The sequence below is a fragment of the Castor canadensis genome, chromosome 1, assembly GCF_047511655.1.
Source record: "Castor canadensis chromosome 1, mCasCan1.hap1v2, whole genome shotgun sequence".
NCBI lineage: Eukaryota > Metazoa > Chordata > Mammalia > Rodentia > Castoridae > Castor > Castor canadensis.
The window spans coordinates 67,739,335-67,761,252 of record NC_133386.1 but is presented as its reverse complement, the minus strand read 5'-3'; positions in this window follow the sequence as shown (position 1 = coordinate 67,761,252).

Sequence of the window (21,918 nt, the reverse complement as noted above, 5' to 3'; positions counted from 1 at the left end):
CAGGAACTTACCTGACAAATTCTTTGCCTATCTCTAAGTTAAAATGTTCTGAAAAATGAATGAGGAGTATGATACATTTTATTCATAAGATCAGGATCAGTTCGATCTTTGTCAGCATACTGAAAAGATTAACCCCATTGGCTGAGTTTTGATTACCTTTGATACGGATCAAAGCTCTAGTTTGCTCAGTACTTTGTTGGGCCTTTGTATGAAAAAAAGTGTTTAAAATAATTATTTAGGAAATATTCTGTGAAGTAATTTAATTAATTTGTAACACAAACAGAACCCAAAAATTCATATCGCAATAAGATGATCCCTTGAGATTTCTTACAATTTCACACAAAAAATCAGAGTGGAATCAGTATCTCTAACAGACTAATATGAGATGTAAGAAGTCTAAGATTGTTTCTAAATGCTTACCTTAACACATTCCTGGAGAATTGTGATAACAAGAAGGTTTTGCAAAACCTAGCAACCCTGAATGTTAAATGTTTATATCAACAAAAATGAGGGTTTCATTAAGCTAATGATATAATAGAAATGTTTGTAATGATTCTGTCCATCTAAACATTTATAAGGGGGATGTTTGTATGCTTCCACAGTGACCATTTAAATATTTTTTAAGTTGTAACTTGAACTAAGAGGAATTTTAACCATATTTCTAAAACAAACTTTCAAAGAACAAGTTGTATTTCACTACTGACAATCTCCATAATTAGATGCTATAATTGCTTTTATTAAGCATATCTGAAAAATTTTCTCTCCCAGCATGCATGCCTCCTCTATTGTCTATTATCTATAATTGTCATCAGTTAATCATTGTCTTGATTTCATTTCTTTTCATATGAAAAATTGTGTGCAAAGGCTCTTATGTTACATTAACTAATTTTTTTCTGTGAAGTTGATGTTTCTGCTTAACTGCAAGGCCAAGTGGTCAAAAAACATGGTTAAAACTATGAGCAGGTAGTGACAGATCAGATAATAAAATATTGAATACTGACACTCAATTTATAATGAATCTATATCCCACATGCCAAAATCATTTGGCTACCCATAGTTTAAGAGATCCAAGGGAACACATCAAAGAAATAGATACAAGGGAGAATGAGTCTTTGAACTAGGATGTTCCTTTAGAGTGGAAATACGAATTGCCAAAAAACCACAGATGTTCACCACATGAACAGGTGAAAAAATACCAGTCTTTCAAATGTATTTATCAAAGTCTTTTTTGCCTTTCTGTAATTTCATTTTAAATGAGCCTTACTTTTAGCTATTCTCAGTTTAAAAGTCCTAATAAGTAAAGACAGATTGTATGACTTCATTAACAATAGCAAGCCAGAATCTTAAGGCCTTTTCTGGGCGTCTTTTCTCGGCATATGTAATTTTCTAATTGCTGTTCTCTAAAACAAGAACTGCAATTATAAAAATGTTATCTGAGGACACAACTCAATTGAACAGTATTTGGCATTTCAAATTTTTCTTTCTAGCACTGAATCACTGTAATGGAAATTCTACTTTACATTGTGGTTTATCATAATCACCTGCAATAGAGATTATAGCTCATTCACATATATGGATTCCTTTTTAAAATCTTAATTGAATGATAGGCATAGTGATTGGTGTTCATCCAAAGTTCACTGGAAATTCCCATAATAGAAATAGTGGATTAAGGCAGAACAGCAAAATATACTTTTGATATGTTCATTTATTTACTTATTGGTAGCACTGTTGAATTGCTAAAATAGGATGCAGTAGATTGAAGATGACAACAAATTATTAGCTATTTCTTCCAGGTGACAGAATCTAATTCGTTTCCCCCTGGATATGAGCTGGATACCATAAATTGTTTAGCCAGTAGAAAACTAGAGGAATGTTTTAGAACCTTTAAGTCTAAGTTATGAGCTTTTTGGTTCCATTCTGGCCTCCTGGAATACTGATGAAATCACCTGCAATTTTTTTATTCATTTATTCATATGTACATACATTGTTTGGGCCATTTCTCCCACCACCGCCTGCCCCTCCCTCTCCCCCCCACTCCCCTTACTTTCAGGCGGAACCTGTTCTGCCCTCCTCTCCAATTTTGTTGAAGAGTAGACATAAGCAATAATAAGAAAGACAAAGCGTTTTGCTACTTGAGATAAAGAGAGCTATACAGAGAGATTCCCAGCATTGCTTCCATGCACAAGTGAATTACAACCCGAATTGATTCATCTCTACCTGACCTTTGCACTACTTCCCGGTCACCTTCCCATAGTGACCTGTGTTGTTTTAAAGTTACTGTACTAGCTCCTCTGCATTATCAATGGGGACATCAAACACTTTCAAGTTTTGGGTTTCCTACCTATCCCCATTCCTCCCGTATGTGCTCTCCCCTTAGCATGTGACACAAGTCTAACAACATGGTTGCATTTGCCCTCTATCTAAAGTCTGCATATAAGTGAGAACATATGATTTTTGGTCTTGTGAGCCTGGCTAACCTCGCTCAGGATGGTGTTCTCCAGTTCCATCCATTTACTTGCGAATGATAAACTGCAAATTTTTGAGGAAGTCCATGCAGTTCCATGAAGAGGCATACATGGGGGGAAACAGGTTCTCAGATGATGACTCTGACTGAGCTCCCAGCTGATAGCCAATACCAATTTGTCAGTATGTGAATAAGTCACTTTGGAAGTGAATCTTGTGTTCATACTCAATTCATCAGCTGATCTTACATTGAGAAGGCTCATTCCTGTCAGGGCTTGGCAAATTGCAATTTTATCAGCAAAATTAATGATTGCTGTCATATTAAACTGCTACATGTTTAGATAATGATTAAAGCAACAGTGGATAGCCAGAACAAAGACCATGGCTTAATTAAATTATTTAAGGAAGAAAGGTGAAAGGTGTTTTTTCTTTTTCTTTTACTTGTTTTATTTTATTGGTGTTTTGGTTTTATTCTCTTGGAGACTAGTTACTGATGCAGCAATTGTTGCCTATTAACTGTAGCTCAGATTATATGTATCTTGCAGTTTTTATGACCTGATTGCTCTGATTGTCTTCAATTTTGGTGCTATCCAAATTATCTCATACCTGCCTAATTAACCAATTTCAACCTCCTTTCTTACCTGCAGGGCCACATTACAGGAGTTACCTTTTTGTTTCAACATAATTCATTCTGAAATGAGAAATTAGAGTGATCCTTTCAAATGGAAAACATATCTAGTGTACACTGCTGAAATTCTATAACACATACTCTCCAGTCCTGTGCAAGATCAGATTCCTATTATTTGTCTAGGTATCTATGTTTTAACCACATGAGCCTCTTTCTGTCACTCTGACAATATACATTCTTTCATGTCTTATCATATTCAATTTTCTACTGCAGAGGCTTATCCTTATTCCTTAAATACATTAACTCAAATCTTCAACTAAAATGTTACTCTTCTTTCTCAAATCTGAGAAACCAACCCACATATTTGCCTCCTACATGTGCACCTAATTTTTATTCATAAAGATGACCACTATTTAAATTACCCTGTCGATTTATTTACTCATTACTCACTGAATATCTCCCAATTCACCCAATAAATACACAAGGGAAAAGAATATGTGTTTCCCTGTCCCAGAGCTGAGAAATGTCTTTCCTGGTAGTAGGAAATAACTGTTAAATACACAAATAAATATTCTTACTGTTGATAATAATTTTAATAATATGTTTCTCAAAGGACTTTGAACCATGTAACAGCCACAATGCCATACTTCAGGTTTTGTAGAAACATCTGAAAGAAATCTTTGCTTACCTTTTTATAGATGGTACAGATATACTGAAGTGAATTTTACTAAGTTTGTTTTAAGGTAAAGGCAAGGACCAAAAAACGTACAATCTCTGCAATTTTATTCTATTTTTTAAAATTCATAAGAATCTACACATTCTAATATTTTTAGCATTGTTTTTCCGCTTAAATTAATTCATTCAAATTGAAAAAATGGTCTTAAAAACTATTTCAAGAAAAGAAAACATGGCTTAACATTATAACCAACAGGGAAGGAAACATAAATGCTGTGAATGAGAAACAAACAGTCCTCTTTTTTTGGCAACCATATGAGTTTGGGAAGTGAAATAATTTTGAAATGACTAAGAATTTTGGAATATCTTTTCCAAAAAGCAACATGAAATGCAAATCCTATTTTCTTTGCTTAAGGAAATGTAAGAAATTGTTGCTCATCAAACTTCTTTTCAAGTTTAAAAATATCAATTTAATGAAAAATTATACACTTAAAAGCACTGGTGAAAGTTTCAGTACCAAAGGATGTTACAAATCTCTACTGAGTCACTCAACCAAAGAAGTTTTCTATTAATTTGGAACTTTGTAATAAATATTTCCTTTCTATTTTCAATATTCTTTGGAAGTGTTAGCTGAATTTCTTTCTTTAAACATTTTTTTACTCTTCTGATCTGAGGCATCTCTTTCAGTAATATATATTTATCTCTTTTTACATAGATGTGAACTAGGTAATGACCAATGTCATTACCATCTGAACTCCCTTATATTTACATCAATAAAATCAATAATTGACCAAATTTATAAAGATTTCAGCAATGACCCATAATAGTGCATTGAGAGAACAATTTCAGAAATAGTTTGCAACACTATTAATTATTGATAGAATTTTTTTCTGTAGATACAATTATTGAATCTATCTTTAGAGCAAATCACAAGATGATCCCATCTCCTTTAAAATAAATCAGCATTGTATTTATTTTGAAAATGAATATATAATAAGATTGAAACAAAAATTATAACAAGCACTTTTTAATACCAAGCGCTATGCACAATTTTTTTTAAATTTCAGTATTAAATTTATTAAATACCCTGACAAAGGAAAAACCACTTATATGCCCAGAAAATGGTGCTAAGAAATGTTAAATAACTTTCCTTACCCCAGTCATGTAGCTAGAAACTGTTGAAATTAGCATTCAGACCAAAAAAGGAGCCTGACTCTTGACCACAGGGTCCCGACTATTATGTTCTGCTGCCTCCCAATGGAAGTTTTAGGTTCTCAGCACATGCATGCTGATTCGCCATATTATATTAGAAGATCATGATCTTTGAAGGTAGGTATTAAAGTTCAAATATCTGTTCTATCATTTCCTATTTTTCTTCATTTTGAAGTTCAGTAACCTTTCTGCATTTCATTTTGCTATCTTTCGTAAAAGAATGGTCTTTTGCACCTCTCAAGAGTTGTCATGAGGATGAAATATTTTTATATAATTAGAAGTGTCCAGCAGCATGTTTGACAGCAGTCTGGTGATTAATAAAAGTTCATTTCCATTCCCTTTTTTTAAATATTTCAAGGAATATGTATAGAAGTCAGAATGTGTAGTGTCATTATCATATGTAACTTTAAGGAATCAAATGGTCAATAAATGTCACCCATTAAAAAAAAGAGCTGAATTTCTCAATAATGTGTTCCTTTGAAAGTAAAAAAAAAAAAGTTTCCATCCAAAGAAATGTACCCATGTGTGTCTTACAGGTTTTATTCTGAGATATCATTCACAGAGGTTTGAAATATGTTTTCACTATTTTTGCATGTAAGTTCAAAATATAATAAATTGTGATTGATGTAGTTATGGGTTGATGACAATGGTTGTTTTTCAGAAAATGAAAATCACAACTTAAAGTCCTAAGTGGAGCTTCATGGGCACACAGAAATATTCAGAGTATTGAAAATAGTTGTATAGTTCTGTAGAGCAGAAGACCCTGTGTATGGTGTGAGTGGCACCTGAAACCTAGCCACACTCCATATGCCAAGTCCTACAATTATGCACTGAGCATGCACAACCACAAAACAAGGAAAGGTAAGATCAATGAATGCTGAAATACCTCTTGATTATCACAGTATAGCTGGGCACCCAGGATTTTAGGATCTTTTATATACACATGCACAATTTTTTAAGTTAAATATGTTTTTGTATACTATCAATTAATACTTACTGTGGAAACTAATTACTACTAGGAGATATTTATAATGTTGTTACAAGTCTTTTTCAATGTGGTGTGTGCAGATATGTAGCAGAGAGGAGGGCCAGAGGACAAACAGACAAGCTGTGTTCTGATAATAAGGCAGGGGGAAGGGATAGCAAAGCAGAGAGATAAAACTTAAAAAACTGAAACATGAAGAAGGTCACAAAGCACTGGGGGAATGAAATAACCAATGAAATCACATGCAGCCATATGTGCATTAAGCTTTGCTTTTTGCTTCTGCTTGCAAGGGTATATAAAGTGAGACCTCTTTGTTCTTTGGGCTCAGCCTTTGGACAAGAGTCCACTGAGTCTGTGCTGGCACAATAAAACGTTGCTTCCTGCTAAACTGCCTCAGTGTCCTGTATCTCAGCTTGAGATTCCCGCAACAAATACACAGACATTTTTCCTCTACAAAGAACATTCAGATTCTACTACTTACTATGTCAATTTATAATGTTTTTCCATTATTTTAAAGTACTGGTAAATATTATTTTCAACAAGATATTTGAAGAGCACACATCCCAAAGTTATCCCACAATTCATTGTATGATTTTTCATTGAATTTTTCTCTTTACATAAATCTTGTGATTTCAACTTTATTTCTTTAAATATATCTTTAGATAAAAATTTAAGGATTAAATAATGATGTCAAGTATACGTTCATTATTTTAGTCATTTGGTGGATGTTTGTGATTTGCTGCAGTTCAGACATTTTCCTGATGATTAATGACAGATCAACATGTTCATTGTCCATCAGAATATTCTTTTCATAAAGATAATATTAAAGTATTTTGTTCATATTTCTATTGAATTTTCAGCCCATCATGGATTTATTTATACTTTATAAAATCTTGATAGTTTTAGTACACATTGCTGATATCTCCTCCCTTTGTGAGATTTTTCATGGTCATACTGGTTCACTTTTGGTGAGCCGGTAATTTTTGATGCTATTCTGAGCATTATGATAGTGCCTCTAGATTCTGCTACCTTCCTTTGAAAAGTGTTGATTCTGGTTCAAATTCAAGTTTCATTTTCATTTTTGTAAACAGTAGGTGATTCTGCTCAGTTCTCTTAGACTTCCAAATGTTACTTTGTACTGTGAACACTGGAATATTCCTTCAAACTTGTGTAATTTGGGGGTCAGCCAATGATGTGGAGAGAATTTATCTGCAGATTTTATTTCTACCCTTCTATGGCTTCCTCCTTTCTTATAACCACTCTGATTGACATGGATTCAGACTTCTCGCTCTAAGCCATAAGGTGCCAACTTTCTGCTTGAATCTCAGCTGTCATCCTTATTGCAATGAAGCAAAGCTATGTAGAGATGAATCTTATATAGTGTAGGTTTTCTGTGAAATGAATTAATTTGTTTTTAGTTTCTGGCTGTTTTCATCACTCTTCTCTGCTTCAAATAGTCAAATTATCCTACATATACACACATACTCAGAATATGCAAGTAGCTTGAGTGTATTCACATGCAATCTTCTGATATAAGCCATCCACCATTACTAGACACATAACTCTGAAAGATGTATTTTTTAAAACTGTGGTAAAATATACCTTATATGAAATTGATATTGAACCATTTTAAGCGTGCACTCAAATCCCACTATGTACTCAGATAGCTTTCCATCATCTCAAGAAGAAACTCTACTAATTAGAAAATAACTCCCTATCCTCCACTGTATCCTCCAATCTCTATCATTGTACTTTTAGTGTCTATGAATTTGATTATTTTAGGTATAGATATAAGTAGAATAACATAGTTCATGGACCTTTGTGTATGACTTATTTCATTCAGCACAAGTTTTTCAGGTTCAAAAGCTTACCAGAATTCTATTTATTGTGAAGACTAATGCTTTATTGCAGATATATATCACACAACAGGTGAGTTTTAATTTAAAAGACATTATTAAACTACATTCTGAAATAATCATTCCATTTTCAGCCCTACCAGCATGTATAAAACTAATGGTTTATCCATTCAAAAATACAACAGAATTTCAATATCTGTATTACTAGCAATTCAGTATGTGAAAAAAATTCTTTTTAAACTTGAATTTTCTGGAATACCAAAAAATTTGATCATATCTTAAAATATAAGCCATTTTCATTGTTTGTACACTATCTTTTCATATCTATCACCTATGTGTACAATGTTCATTTTTTCATGCTATATGTATCTCTAAAAGGCCTTGCTATTAAAATGTGCCCTTTTTGTAATAATGATTTTGAAAGTATTTTTGGATTTTAATGTTATTTGTGATTGTTATATGTATATATTTTAAAAACTAAGACATATCTTTGAATTCTGTTCTTTGTCTTCTTTACAGATGTTCTTCACTCATAAATTTTTAAGAATTTTTCTTATGTGCTTTTAAATATTTTAGTATCTATTGCTTGTGATGTGTTAGAATTTAAGTAATGAAAGATTGAGCTTTTATTTAGTTTCCCTAAATTATAAGTTAGATATGCTACACTTGATTTAAATGCCACCAGAATTGTATACATACTTTCTCTATTTGTTTCTATTTCTTCAATTCTTTCCTATTTATTGATTCATTTGTAAATTCTATCAACACTTCTGATTTTAAAATTTCTATCTCTATCAATAAGATGGTCTCCTTGATTTTTTTTCCTGTGTCTATTTTTCCATGTTACTTCAAAACTCTATTTTCCAAGTAACAGCATTACACCTCCTGTGCTGGCATAATTGCTCAAATTATGTTGTATATAACTATTATTTTAGTTGGATATCTCATCAAATTTTTACTGTTTATACTTACAATGTTCTCTTTGCTTCATTTATACTTTCTTACTTCACTAACAATAGCATTACTGACTCAATTTGATTTATATTCACCAAGTAGCTGATTTTTTTCCCTTTAAACATGCTTATACATACACAGGCTAACATATATGATAGAACATATGGGAGGGGATCTTCTTTTTATTCAATAATATGAGAATTCATTTAAAAACTAAAATCCCATTTACAAATAGTGATGTCAAATTCTCATTAGTCTTACATATAATTCATTTCCTGTGATTTCTTTTTACATTTTGGTCAGTAACCTCCAGGGGCTTGTTTTTACTGTATGTGTCCACTTTGATTTGATTAATATTATTACATTTACAGTCATTCTTTATATTTGGATTTGTAATTATTCCTTGTTTCACTGAATATTATTATTTTGGCATGGACTAACTTTTTATTGTTTTATTAATTTTTATAACATTACAGCTATAAATTAGGATAGAAATGCCTTTAAAGGAGATTGGGATGGTAATGCATACCTGTAATACCAGCACTCAGAAAACTCAAGCAAGAAGATCTCAAGTCCACCAGCCTGAGTCACATAGTGAAATCCTGAAGAAGAAAAAAGATACTTTACAGAACTATTTTACAATGGCAATTAGTGTGTCCATTTTAATAAGTGGTTGTAGTGAGGTCTCGGTTGTCTCCAATTAAAGTGTGTTGCAGTGACTGCACAACGCAACTCTGCTCATCAGGTCATACGATGGTCACTGTCATGACTAAAGAAAACAACAGAAATTTATCTTCAAATTGTGAAATGACAAACACGTATGTTACTTAATTCAACATTTATCAGATAGATATCTCAGGAGCCATGGGATTTAGGAGAATCGATAAAAATGGCAAGTGATTTGTAGCTATTGTGAGTGAGCTGCTTCTCTAATTCCCCTCTCCAACTGGTCAATATCATCAAAATAAAGAGCTTGTTTTGGGAGACTGAGTATTAGTCCAATTCTTCCTTCATTAGTTTTGTGATTATAACTAAAACACTCTTTGCTCTGGCTGCCTTATTTGTAAAGTAGAATATTAATGACATTGTTATTGTAAGTTTGTGTGGGTAGTTTTGGAAGGGCTTTGTAAAGTTTTATTCAAACAACTGTGGTACTATTACTTGAATTAATTTAAGTTCTAGAAAAATACTGGCAAGAAAAGACAGCCAATATTCAATATGAAAAGAAACTAACCTTATATTCTTTTAATTAATAATACAGCAAAGTTTATAAAAATACCCTTGGCATATAATCTGAGAGGGTATGATCCAGTACACTGCCCTTAGTCGCTCTCAACTTGCATTTTAATGACCTTATCTCTTCCCACTTATATGCTTTTTTAGTCCACCTGCTAAACTGTTGAGTAAATTTGCTCTTGGTTGTTAATCAGTTTAGCCAATCTGTAGAGAAGATGAGAATTTTTCAGTGATGATTAACCTCATTCCTCTGTAGGTATTATCAAGGGCATTATGCTCATTATTTTTTAATTTTAATTTTAAATGTATTATTAATCCTTCTTTTCTCCAGATGACAAAAAGAAATCTGGGTGATTATTTAACAACAAAGCACCACCAGCTGGTACTCCAGGCTGGTGGAAATCACCATGTGTTACCATTTCACCCTACCATAAATCCTTAAAAAATAAGAATGCAAAAGGAAAATTAAGATCATAAGTGCCTTTTTATATGAACCATGGAGAAACATCAACATTTTAATGGTATAACCAGCCATCAAGGAGTAAGGATGGGAAATGAAGGATATCAAGAAAAATTGATACACATTAATTAGTTTAGCTAACGTATGTGACTTTCACTGTAAGTTTCTTTAGATAGTGCCAAGATGTCCCACTTAGAATTTAAATGCAAACAATGTCTGCTTATTAATGTCAGAAAAGATTAATCTAACTATGAAGATGAAGAAATAAAATATTGCTCACCTGAGAGGGAGCAGGAGGAATTAAACTTGTTTTGGTTCTTTGTATTCTATTTGCTAGTTATGACACTTCTTTACTGCTTATCTTAGGACAATTATGCTTTGTATGGACCCGTGAGTACTTTATTTTCTTTCATTAATTCTAAAGTGTGGGCTCTATTATTAACTCATAAATGACTCCATTGACTTGCATTTTCTCCTCAGGTACTCAATGCAAAGTTTGGTTTGACAGTTTAAATTATTAGGTGCTTCACTTATAGAATTAAAAATTCCTACAGTGTAAAACAAAAACTTAATAAATAAAATACATTTTAGGTAAGTTTACATTTGGGAAAAATTAAAATATAACTTTTGTGCATTGTTCAATATATTTCATTGAATCAGAGGAATAAGGCAGTTATTTTGTGTTGTAAAAGAAACATAGGGTCCACTTTGCTGGTAAGACTAAATGAGGTAAAGTCTGAGGTACACGTGAAGGGCTGATAAAGAGAGGATAACTTCCTCATCTTTCTGTTTTCCTACTTCTTCTTCTTCCATTAAACTGGATCTGTATTCTTAAGATTTTCTTTAAGGAGCTGACTCCTTCCATAACTCTCTCTTCTTCTTCTTTTTCTCTTTTGTTTTTTGATTGGGCCCTCTGTTCTGCATTACTCTTACTTTGCTCTTCCAAGTTGTTATAAATTTGGGTGACCATAGCACAAGTTTAAATAGACTCTTGTTTCATCTTTCCTGGCCTTCATTGGAGGTCACACTCCCTTTGAGAGCTATCTGACAGGGTTGTAGGCAAACACACATAGATTTAACACTCAGCTGGTTCTTCACATATATCTTTATATTGAAATATTTTATTTTGATAGCTGCAATTAGAAAAAAATCAGAAATGCTCTGTTATGGTGTGATAGCCTCTAACTGAGAGAGAAGGTAAGAGGGCAAAAGTTTATCCATAGTGGTGTCATAAAGGAATAGAAACCTGAAGGCTTTGGTAGCCACTTTGACCTCGTGTAGATGTTGTGAGTGGTATGAAATGACTACCATAAATGAGTAATTTAAATTTACAATACTCTTTAGCAATGTAAATTATCATCTGAATATTTCAAATCTGCAGGAACTTATTTGGTTTCTAAATGATAAAAACATAAAACAGACAATGTTATTATGGTAAATGAGAAAACCAAACAATTTTACGATAAAGGTTTTTTAAAAAACATTCACTATTAAATTGTTTTTTGAATTCAGAGCATAATTTTTCCCATATAAAAAGTTCATGAAGTCCAACTATATTTCCAAGTCATCTCTAAAGGCCATTCCGGGGCCCTGCCATTTCATATCTCCACTCCTCGTTCCCAGTATCACTTGACAATTTTCTCTTCACCATTCCCCATAATGTCATCTTGATCCTGCCCCAGATTGAGTCCAGCCATAGCCCCTGGCCTTTTTCATTTCTCTTATGCTTATGCAAACGTCAACCTTGGAAACTTAGTTCTTGTGAATGATGCTAACTTTGCTGCTTTTCCAAGTCACAGCCTTGATAACATCCGATTCTGTAACACTTTTTAACATCAAATCTCTGAGGATGCCTTGTTATCAACAATGAGTAAGATTAATTCTGTGCTAAGTAATTTAAACACATCATTTTATCTAATAATTACCACCACTTTCTGAAGCTGGGATAATTTAAAAATAAAACATATTGCAGTTATCTTTCCCAAGATTACAGGACCATGCACTAAGAGCAGGTATCTAAATATAGGTATCCAAGGTCCCTAGTCTGTGTTGGAGAGTATCCTGTTAATCCTCCAGGACTACTTATTCATCATAAAGTCTTCTTTCAAAAATTTCCTTATTACCTTCTCTGTCCCAGCCTCACTGGTAGCAACCCATAACTTTCTCTACAACTCCATGACATGTCTGTATGGATGCTATCATTGTGCATTGCTTACTACACATCAATCCATGTCTCTTTGATTTTGTCCAGGAATATATCAAATATATAAATTTAAATGTCTCTTGCTCTCCCTAAACTTACCAGTGGTAGAAACTGATAGAGAAGCAAATAAGTGACAGACTGCAATAAAATAAAGATTAAAGAATTAGAAACAGTGCTTGTTTATTGAGTAGAAGAGCTGAGATAGCTACCTTTGGTCCCATGCTTAGGTAAAAGGTGTATCATAAGACAATATGTTGTATTCCTCTTCTTTGAATTTCATCAAAATTAAATTGCAAAATTTGTGATTTTAGCATATCATAAGTGGCCTATGAAAGATACTGAGTTTTTAAAAAGTAAGATCATTAGGGTAAATCTAAACCACTTTAAATGCTTGAGCCCCTCACTCATCTATAGACAGCCCCATTATGGTGGGAAATGGAAAAATAAAAGACACAAAAAAATAGTTATCATTTTTTGAACATTTACCATGTTCAAACACAATATTTCTGGATTGTAACATACTGTCTCATTGACTCCTCACAAGAATCCATGATTTGTTCTGACTTTGCATATAAGAAATTAAACTCAAAGAACTCAAATCAATTAATTATTTTAAACAACTAATAAGTAATAAAAGTCAGACCTCAAATATAGCCCTGTTTCATTTCAAAGCCCAAGTGTTTCAGCCTAATCTTCCTCTTTAAATCTTTCACGATTTGATTTTGTAGTTTGAGTATATCATATCACATCACAGTCACTTATATTATGATAAATTCTAAGCTTTGAAGAATTTAATTCTAGAACTTTTGTGTGTTGTCTGTGCAAGAGGTTTAATGAAGCTTCATTCCCACACATGTTCCAAGATATGACAACCCTAACAATCTCTGCTCTGTTCCTGAACAGACCATAATCTTTTCAATGTCCATGTCTTTACTCAAGCAACACACAGAGATGTCAACATCCAACAATACTACCTTTAAATGTCATCACCTTAGTAAAGACTTCCCATACTTTCTCCATTAAAAAGATTGCTTAATGCTAACTCTTTGAAGCAGTAACCTTTGTCTTGTTCAATTCTGAGCTTGACATTTGGAAAGACAAATGGGAAGATGCTCTATTTGCTGAGGATCTAGAACATCCCATTCTGCTTCCAGTCTTCATCTTCAATTTATTTTGGGCATGGCATTTACGACCACCTAGTAGAGGAGACAAAGTCCCTGGTGCCAGTATTTCTAAGGAAGGTTGGAACAATGCCATGAACAGAGTAAAAGAAAAAGAACAGTTTCCATTGCTGGGCTGCTTTTTCATCTGTAAGTGGTTACAAGACATTTTACATATAGTAAATGATTCTATTAGCTCTCCTCTTTAGAGAATTTTCTAATGGAAATAAATATAAAAATGCTTAGATTCTGGAGGCAACTATCACTAACTAGTAGGGGATAAATAAAAGGAACTGTAAATAAGTGACCAGAACACAATGAAACTTCTTTTGACTTAAAAAAAAATGCAGACAATAACAGAGAATTAAAACATCAAGTATTTTGTATATCATTCCTGTTTCTGACATATTTTGACAAACATTGTGCTTGTAATTATTTGTGCAGAGAATAAACCATTAGATAGTATATTTGTGATCAAATATACAGTGTAATAAAAGAAATGTGGAAAAAAATTAATGTTTGAAATGCTTTTAAGTAGTATATAAGTTTCTTTGTTTAGGGGAAAACCATTATATGAAATATATGTTTTCAATGTTTTAAGGTATTAAATAATTCAAGACAACAAATACTACATATTGCAAATTATAGAAAGTAATGATTGTAGATAAATTAAAGCATTTAGTTATAATGCCATTAGAGTGGGAAATGGGATTAAATGAAATTAAATTAAATGAAATTGAGAAAAGATGGGTTTTTAATAAAGGATGAGACATAAGTTAAAATATACTAAGTATTTTTGCCAAATTTGGCATATTTGAAGAAGGGATATTATTTTTCAGAGATTTTGTATTACAACTTAATATAATGAGAGCGAAAAGGAGAGTAACTCCCTGAGACAAAATTAGTTCTAAGAGGAGGGAGATTAGGTTAGATGAGGCTGCAGCTTGCAGAGTATGACAAAAGTATCACTAACATTTCACATTACCCCAAATATGCTTGGTGTTTTTAAATTTTTTTATTCATTTATTCATATGTGCATACATACATTGTTTGGGCCATTTCTCTCCCCATCCCCCACCCCCTCTCTGCTCCTCTTGCTTCCAGGCAGAACCTGTTCTGCTCTTTTCTCCAATTTTGTTGAAGAGTAAACATAAGTAATAATAGGAAAGACATAGCATTTTTGCTAGTTGAGATAAGGATAGCTATACCAAGAGCTTCTTAGCATTGTTTCCATGCACATGTGTATTACAACCCGATTGATTCATTTCTACCAGACCTCTTCAATACTTTCTGGTCATCTTCCCATAGTGGCCTCTATTGTTTTTAATATATTGTTACTATATTAACTCCTATAAAGTGGACACATCAAACACTTTCAAGTTTAGGGTTTCCTACCTTTTCCTTTACCTCAAGTATGTGTTCTCCCCTTAGCATGTGACCCATCTCCAGTAATATCACTGCATTTGTTTTAAGTCTAAAGTCTGCATATGAGAGAGAACATACGATTTTTGGCCTTCTGAGCCAGGCTAACTTCACTTAAGATGATGTTTTTCAGTTCCATCCATTTACTCGTGAATGATATCATTCTTCTTCATGGCTAAATAAAATTCTATTGCATATTAATACCACATTTTCTTAATGCATTCGTCAGTAGTGGGGCATCTTGGCTGTTACCATAACTTGGTTATTGTGAATAGCACTGCAATAAACATGGGTGTGCAACAACAGGTGTTGGCGAGGATGCGGGGAAAAAGGAACCCTCTTACACTGTTGGTGGGAATGTAGACTAGTACAACCACTCTGGAAAAAAAATTTGGAGGCTACTTAAAAAGCTGGACATCGATCTACCATTTGATCCAGCAATACCACTGTTGGGGATATACCCAAAAGACTGTTACTCCAGAGGCACCTGCACATCCATGTTTATTGCGGCACTATTCACAATAGCCAAGTTATGGAAACAGCCAAGATGCCCCAGCACTGACGAATGGATTAAGAAAATGTGGTATCTATACACAATGGAATTTTATGCAGCCATGAAGAAGAACGAAATGTTATCATTCGCTGGTAAATGGATGGAATTGGAGAACATCATTCTGAGTGAGGTTAGCCTGGCTCAAAAGACCAAAAATCGTATGTTCTCCCTCATATGTGGACATTAGATCAAGGGCAAACACAACAAGGGGATTGGACTATGAGCACATGATAAAAGCGAGAGCACACAAGGGAGGGGTGAGGATAGGTAAGACACCTAAAAAACTAGCTAGCATTTGTTGCCCTTAATGCAGAGAAACTAAAGCAGATACCTTAAAGCAACTGAGGCCAATAGGAAAAGGGGACCAGGAACTAGAGAAAAGGTTAGATCAAAAAGAATTAACCTAGAAGGTAACACCCACGCACAGGAAATCAATGTGAGTCAATGCCCTGTATAGCTATCCTTATCTCAACCAGCAAAACCCCTTGTTCCTTCCTATTATTGCTTATACTCTCTCTACAACAAAATTAGAGATAAGGACAAAATAGTTTCTGCTGGGTATTGAGGGGGGGGAGCGGGAGGGGGTGGAGTGGGTGGTAAGGGAGGGGGTGGGGGCAGGGGGGAGAAATGAACCAAGCCTTGTATGCACATATGAATAATAAAAGAAAAATGAAAAAAAAAATAAAGTCAGTACAGGGAAGAGAAAAAAAAAAAAAAAACATGGGTGTGTAGGTGCCTCTGGAGTAACCTGAGTCACATTCCTTTGGGTTTATCCCTAGGAGTGGATTGCTGGATATATGGCAGATCTATGTTTAGTTTTTTTAAAAAGCCTCCATAGTTTTTCCACAGTGGGTTGTACTGGCTTGTATTTCCACCAGCAGTGTATGAGGGTTCCTTTTTCCCCACATCCTTGCCAACATTTGTTGTTGGTGTTTTGATGAGCTATTCCAACAGGAGTGAGGTGGAATCTTAGTGTGGTTTTGATTTGCATTTCCTTTATGGCCAGAGATGGTGAGCATTTTTTCATGTGTTTTTTGGATGTTTGAATTTCTTCTTTTGAAACTGTTCTGTTTAGTTCAGTTGCCCATTTCTTTATTGGTTCATTGATTTTGGGGGAGTTTAGTTTTTTGAGCTCCCTGTATATTCTGGTTATTAGTCCTTTGTCTGATGTATAACTAGCAAATATTTTTCTCCCACTCTGTGAGTGGTCTCTTCAGTTTAGAGACCATTTCTTTTGTTGCACAGAAGCTTTTTAATTTCATGTAGTCTCATTTATCCATCCTTTCTTTTGGTTGCTGAGCTGCTGGGGTTCTATTGAGGAAGTCCTTGCCTATACCTATTGCTTCCAGAATATTCCCTGTTCTTTCTTGTAGTAACTTCAGAGTTTTGGGTTTGATATTAAGATCCTTGTTCCATTTTGAATTGATCTTAATACAGGGTGATAAACATGGATCTAGTTTCATTTTTCTGCAGGCAGATAACCACTTTTCCCAGCAACATTTGTTGAAGGGGCTGTCTTTTCTCCATCATTTGTTTTTGGCACTTTTGTCAAAAATAAAGTGTGCCTAGCAGTGTGGATTCATATCCTGATCCTCTATTCTGTTCCATTTGACTTCATATCTGTTTTTGTGCCAGTACCATGCTGTTTCTATTGCTATTGGTTTGTAATATAGTTTGAAGTTTGGTATTGTGATACGTCCACCATTGCTCTTTTTACTGAGTATTGCCTTGGCTATTCAAGTTCTCTTGTGTTTATTTTTTTTAAATATTTTGCAGTGTATGATAATCAGTCTAAACACATAAGGTTTATAAGTTTCCCTTTAACTCTCTTTGAAGTTTATAGAACAAGTTCAAATTGATTGGTCAGATTTGTTACTTTACCCCTCACAACCAGAAGAAATAAAATGAAGAAAATGGTATTTCCATCAAAACATACAAAGAAGGAATTGTAGGATTATAAAGTTGCATAAAAACAGTGGAATTAGGGACTTAAGCCTGGAATTAGGCAAAAGGGAACTGGATATTGTTTGAGATCAATGATATTGATATGGACTAAATGCTTCTGTACCTCCACTCCTGAAAATTCCTATATTGAAGCCCTAATCCTCCCATATGGTAGTTGTAGGAAGCAGGGTTTTAGGGTGATAATTAGGTTGAAATAAAGTCATGAGGGTGCATCCAGCCCACAGTGGTATTAGTGCCCTTAAATACAGAAGAAGAGACACCACATCTCTCTCTCTCTCTCTCTCTCTCTCTCTCTCTCTTTCTGCCATATGAGAGTATCATAAGAAAACAGCAAAGTACAAAGAAAGACATGGACTCACATAAGAATCTAACAGTGCTGACCCCCTGATCTTAACTTTGCAGGCTCCAGAACTGACTATGAGTAATTAATATCTGTTATTTAAATCACCAAGCCTATGGTATTTCTTTAAGTATTATGAGCTGAATAAGATAGAAACCAATGAAGACTGTTTTCCTAAAGAAAGAAAAAGTCCATAAATGGTGATTTTCCTCTAGCAAGCAAAATGGTCTTTGTCTTGGTGAAAGGTGACTTGTACTAAGCATGGTAATGGAATCCATATAATTCCTTCCCTGTGAGAAGTTTCAGTAGTAACTTCCAGATGACTCTACAGATCCACCTGGGATATATGTTTCTATCTTAAAAAATGGACTCCCAGTAGATATGACATAAAAAAATAAAGCTCAGTGGTATTCTAAGGAAACTATTAAGTGTTTGAAAAATGAGAAAGGAGTTATAGAAATAAAATATTTGATTATGTATTATACTATTCTATTATTACTTTAAAAAATATTGTTTCAACACTAAAAATCTTCAAATGATTCCAAGTGTTTAACTACAGACCTAGTGCTTACTCTAGGGAAACTAGGGTATTTCTATAAGGACTTGAAACAAATATCTTTCCTTTTAGTTTTGAGTAGTGTTAAACATTTCCCCTAAGGAATTTTAGCAACAGTAGAACATTATTTTTAAATTAACTTTTTCATTAAATGCTTGTTTCCCTTGAAAAGGGAACAGCTGTTAGTGCTGGCAGACTTTTTTCCCCCAATCTATGAGTGCAAATCAAAAACAATTTGTTTTGTGAATAATCTACACTATGACAATTTGTCTACAAATATGTCACTGCCTGTTTACTTCAGTATGTGTCGATTGGATTTAGCTCCTTATTTGCAGAGAAGAGAGTAAGGCAATCTTGACAGCATCCTGCCTGCTGGCCTGGCACTACAGATTCTCCCTCAACTTCCTATTGCCACTGAGAGCCACAGGGAGTGAGAAGGCACACACTGTGCAGAGTGTGGGCTTAGCAGGACTAGGCCAACTACAAAATTAGAGACCTGGGCTCTCACCGAGAGAAGAGAGAGCTGTTCACAGAGGGGCAGATCTTTTTGTACAGTGCTTTGATTAAGTCTAGGAAAAAAACTTAATAGACTGCCATTTACTTGAAAGGAACCTTTTAGAGGCAAATGTTGGGGGGATGGAGATGAATTATTTCCCTTCTGTCAGCTCCCTCTATACTGAAGAGCTGATGCTTGCATTAAAGGAAGACCAAATAGAAGCCTTATTCAGCATTTACCAGATTTCCAGGAAAGGAAAAAAAAATGTGAGTTTAAATTTACTTATATGTAAGTATATCCTTCTGTGTGCCAGCTTCTATCACCCAATGCAATGTCTGATTCGCCCTGTGTATTTTGTAATATAATGATAGAAGCTCCTTCCCATAGCCAGGCATAGTGTCTTTTCACATGGACACTTGCAAAGCTTGCATACATTTACAAGATTGACATGAACTTGTGAACCCAAGAATCTCACTAGATTATTTCTATGGTCTATGGATTACTCAGACAAATCCTAACATTATTATTTTGTGACAAATGATAAATGTTCCTTACTCAGAAGTAGCATTTGTGTTATGATAACTGTTAGTAATCCCTATTCCTTTTCCAAAGGTTTATTTTATTAAACATATTGTCCCCTCAAAATTAAGCTGTAAGAAAATGATGGCAAATTCAGTAGAGAAATAACTTAAAAGGGAAAACAGTAAAGGAACATATTTTACCTGCTATATTAATACATTTAATAGATTCTTAATTAATGGATTTGAAAATAACTTTGCATTCAAGGGCAATCCAAAAATGTTTATCTGAAGACTCAAGTAAGCAAACAGGTAATGCATGCAAGAAGGCAGGATTCTGAAAGAAAAGAAAAATGTCAGTTATATATGGAATTTTATACAGGGGATTTTGGAAGTTAATTTTACCTCCTTTAAAATGTATTGTTAGAAATGTCTCAATAAACATTCTGCACGCTAACCTCTGATCTCTGATGTTCCTTCCGGGACCTGCTATAATAACCCTGTAAAGACCCTATGGTGTCTTGTACTTAGTATTCCATAAAACAGAGGGCTGTCTCTAGAAAGCTGAACACTAGAAATAGTGGAGAGCAGAATTTCCATGTTTTAAAAAGGTCAAAAAGTGAGCATTTATACACAAAAACAGAGATACAAATTTTCTTCTACCCCTATTATTGTCTTCTGTTGCCTAGAAGATAAGCCTTCTTTGGGTTATCTGAAGAACATAAAAGAAAAAATATAAATACACCTATATTAAGTGGCCCTCACAGACCACCTTACTGTGAAGTACAACTGTAATAACCCTTATGATAGCAAAGTGTCATAAGTGTAACTAAGCTCTTTTGACACTTTGAAAGAAAGAACTAAACAAGTATGCACAGAAGTCATATAACATGAATGATAATTACTGCAATGGATAATCTTAAACAAACAAGCAAAGGGCAATCCAGAGGAACTAAAGTCTACTCAGGGATTAGGAAACTAAAGTGATTAATATGCACAAAATTATAAGAGAAGGCCCAGGAAACAAGAACCTGGTGTTACTAAGAAGATACAGTTTCCGCAAATTAAAAATATGCAAATGTAAAATACAGAAGTTAGTATGGAGACAACGCTTTTGAAATACATTTAAAAAGATAATGTTATAGAAAATAACATGGAGTTTATAAGAAATAAGAAAAATCACTATAGTGCAGGAGAATGATGGAGGGAGTGAATCTTATTAAGATATGCTGTAAGCACATGTATAAATGTCACAATGACATTCTTTTGTTAATACAAAAGAAAAAAACACAAAAATTACTCTAGAAGCACCACCATACAAATTTATAAACTTTCCAAATAAAATAATCTGAGAAAAGAGAGGAAATCATAAATAAAATATTCTGAAAATTTTGCTAAATAGACTGACAGATGTGTGTCCTTTTTAAAGGATCATATTGAAATCCTACAATGTCCTTGCAATGGGATGGAGGAGAATATATAAAACAACTTCTCAGAGTAATGCCTAAAGTATGGAGATAATTGAGGCACAAGAAAGATATGTTAAAGTCAAGAAGATACAATCAGCAAAATCCTACTAGATAAATGACTACTTCCAAGGTAAGGGGATGGAAAGAGCAAAGGAAAATTAAAAATTTTCAGCAAAATGTACTGTGCAGTTCATGTTGCTCTTGTCAGGATGTTTTTTCTTTATTAGCTAGATGACAGAGAGAGGGAAAGGGGTGGGGGAGAGAGACAGAGAGAGAGATTTGGAGAGTTTCTGAAAACTGATAAAACTATAATACTAAAGAAATATTTAATTCTCTTTGGTTGTGCAATTGCTAGTATGTTTCTTTATAAGTAGCTCTAACCATATAGATATATTTATAATGGACTTTGTGTAATTGTTAAAAATTTAAAAAGATCCCAGCTGTTTCCTTTGTCCCCTAAAAAGCAGTATGGATGAAAGGGAGTGTTTGGTAAAACAAGTATTAGCTGAGAATCGATTTATGCTAAAGCTGGCTAGAGAACATTGAGGGAGCAGTGCATAAGCCTTTCTTTTTTTAATCTGCTTGAAAATACTACAAAAAAGAGTTTTCCTTTAAGGTCTCCAGATATATTACCCTAAAAGTAAATAGAGTAAAGGATAAAATAGGAACATTTTCAAAGTGTCATATCTGTATTAGCCAATTTTATATTGCTATAATAAGATAACCAAAACTGGATACTTTCAAAGGAAAGATATTTATTTAGTTCT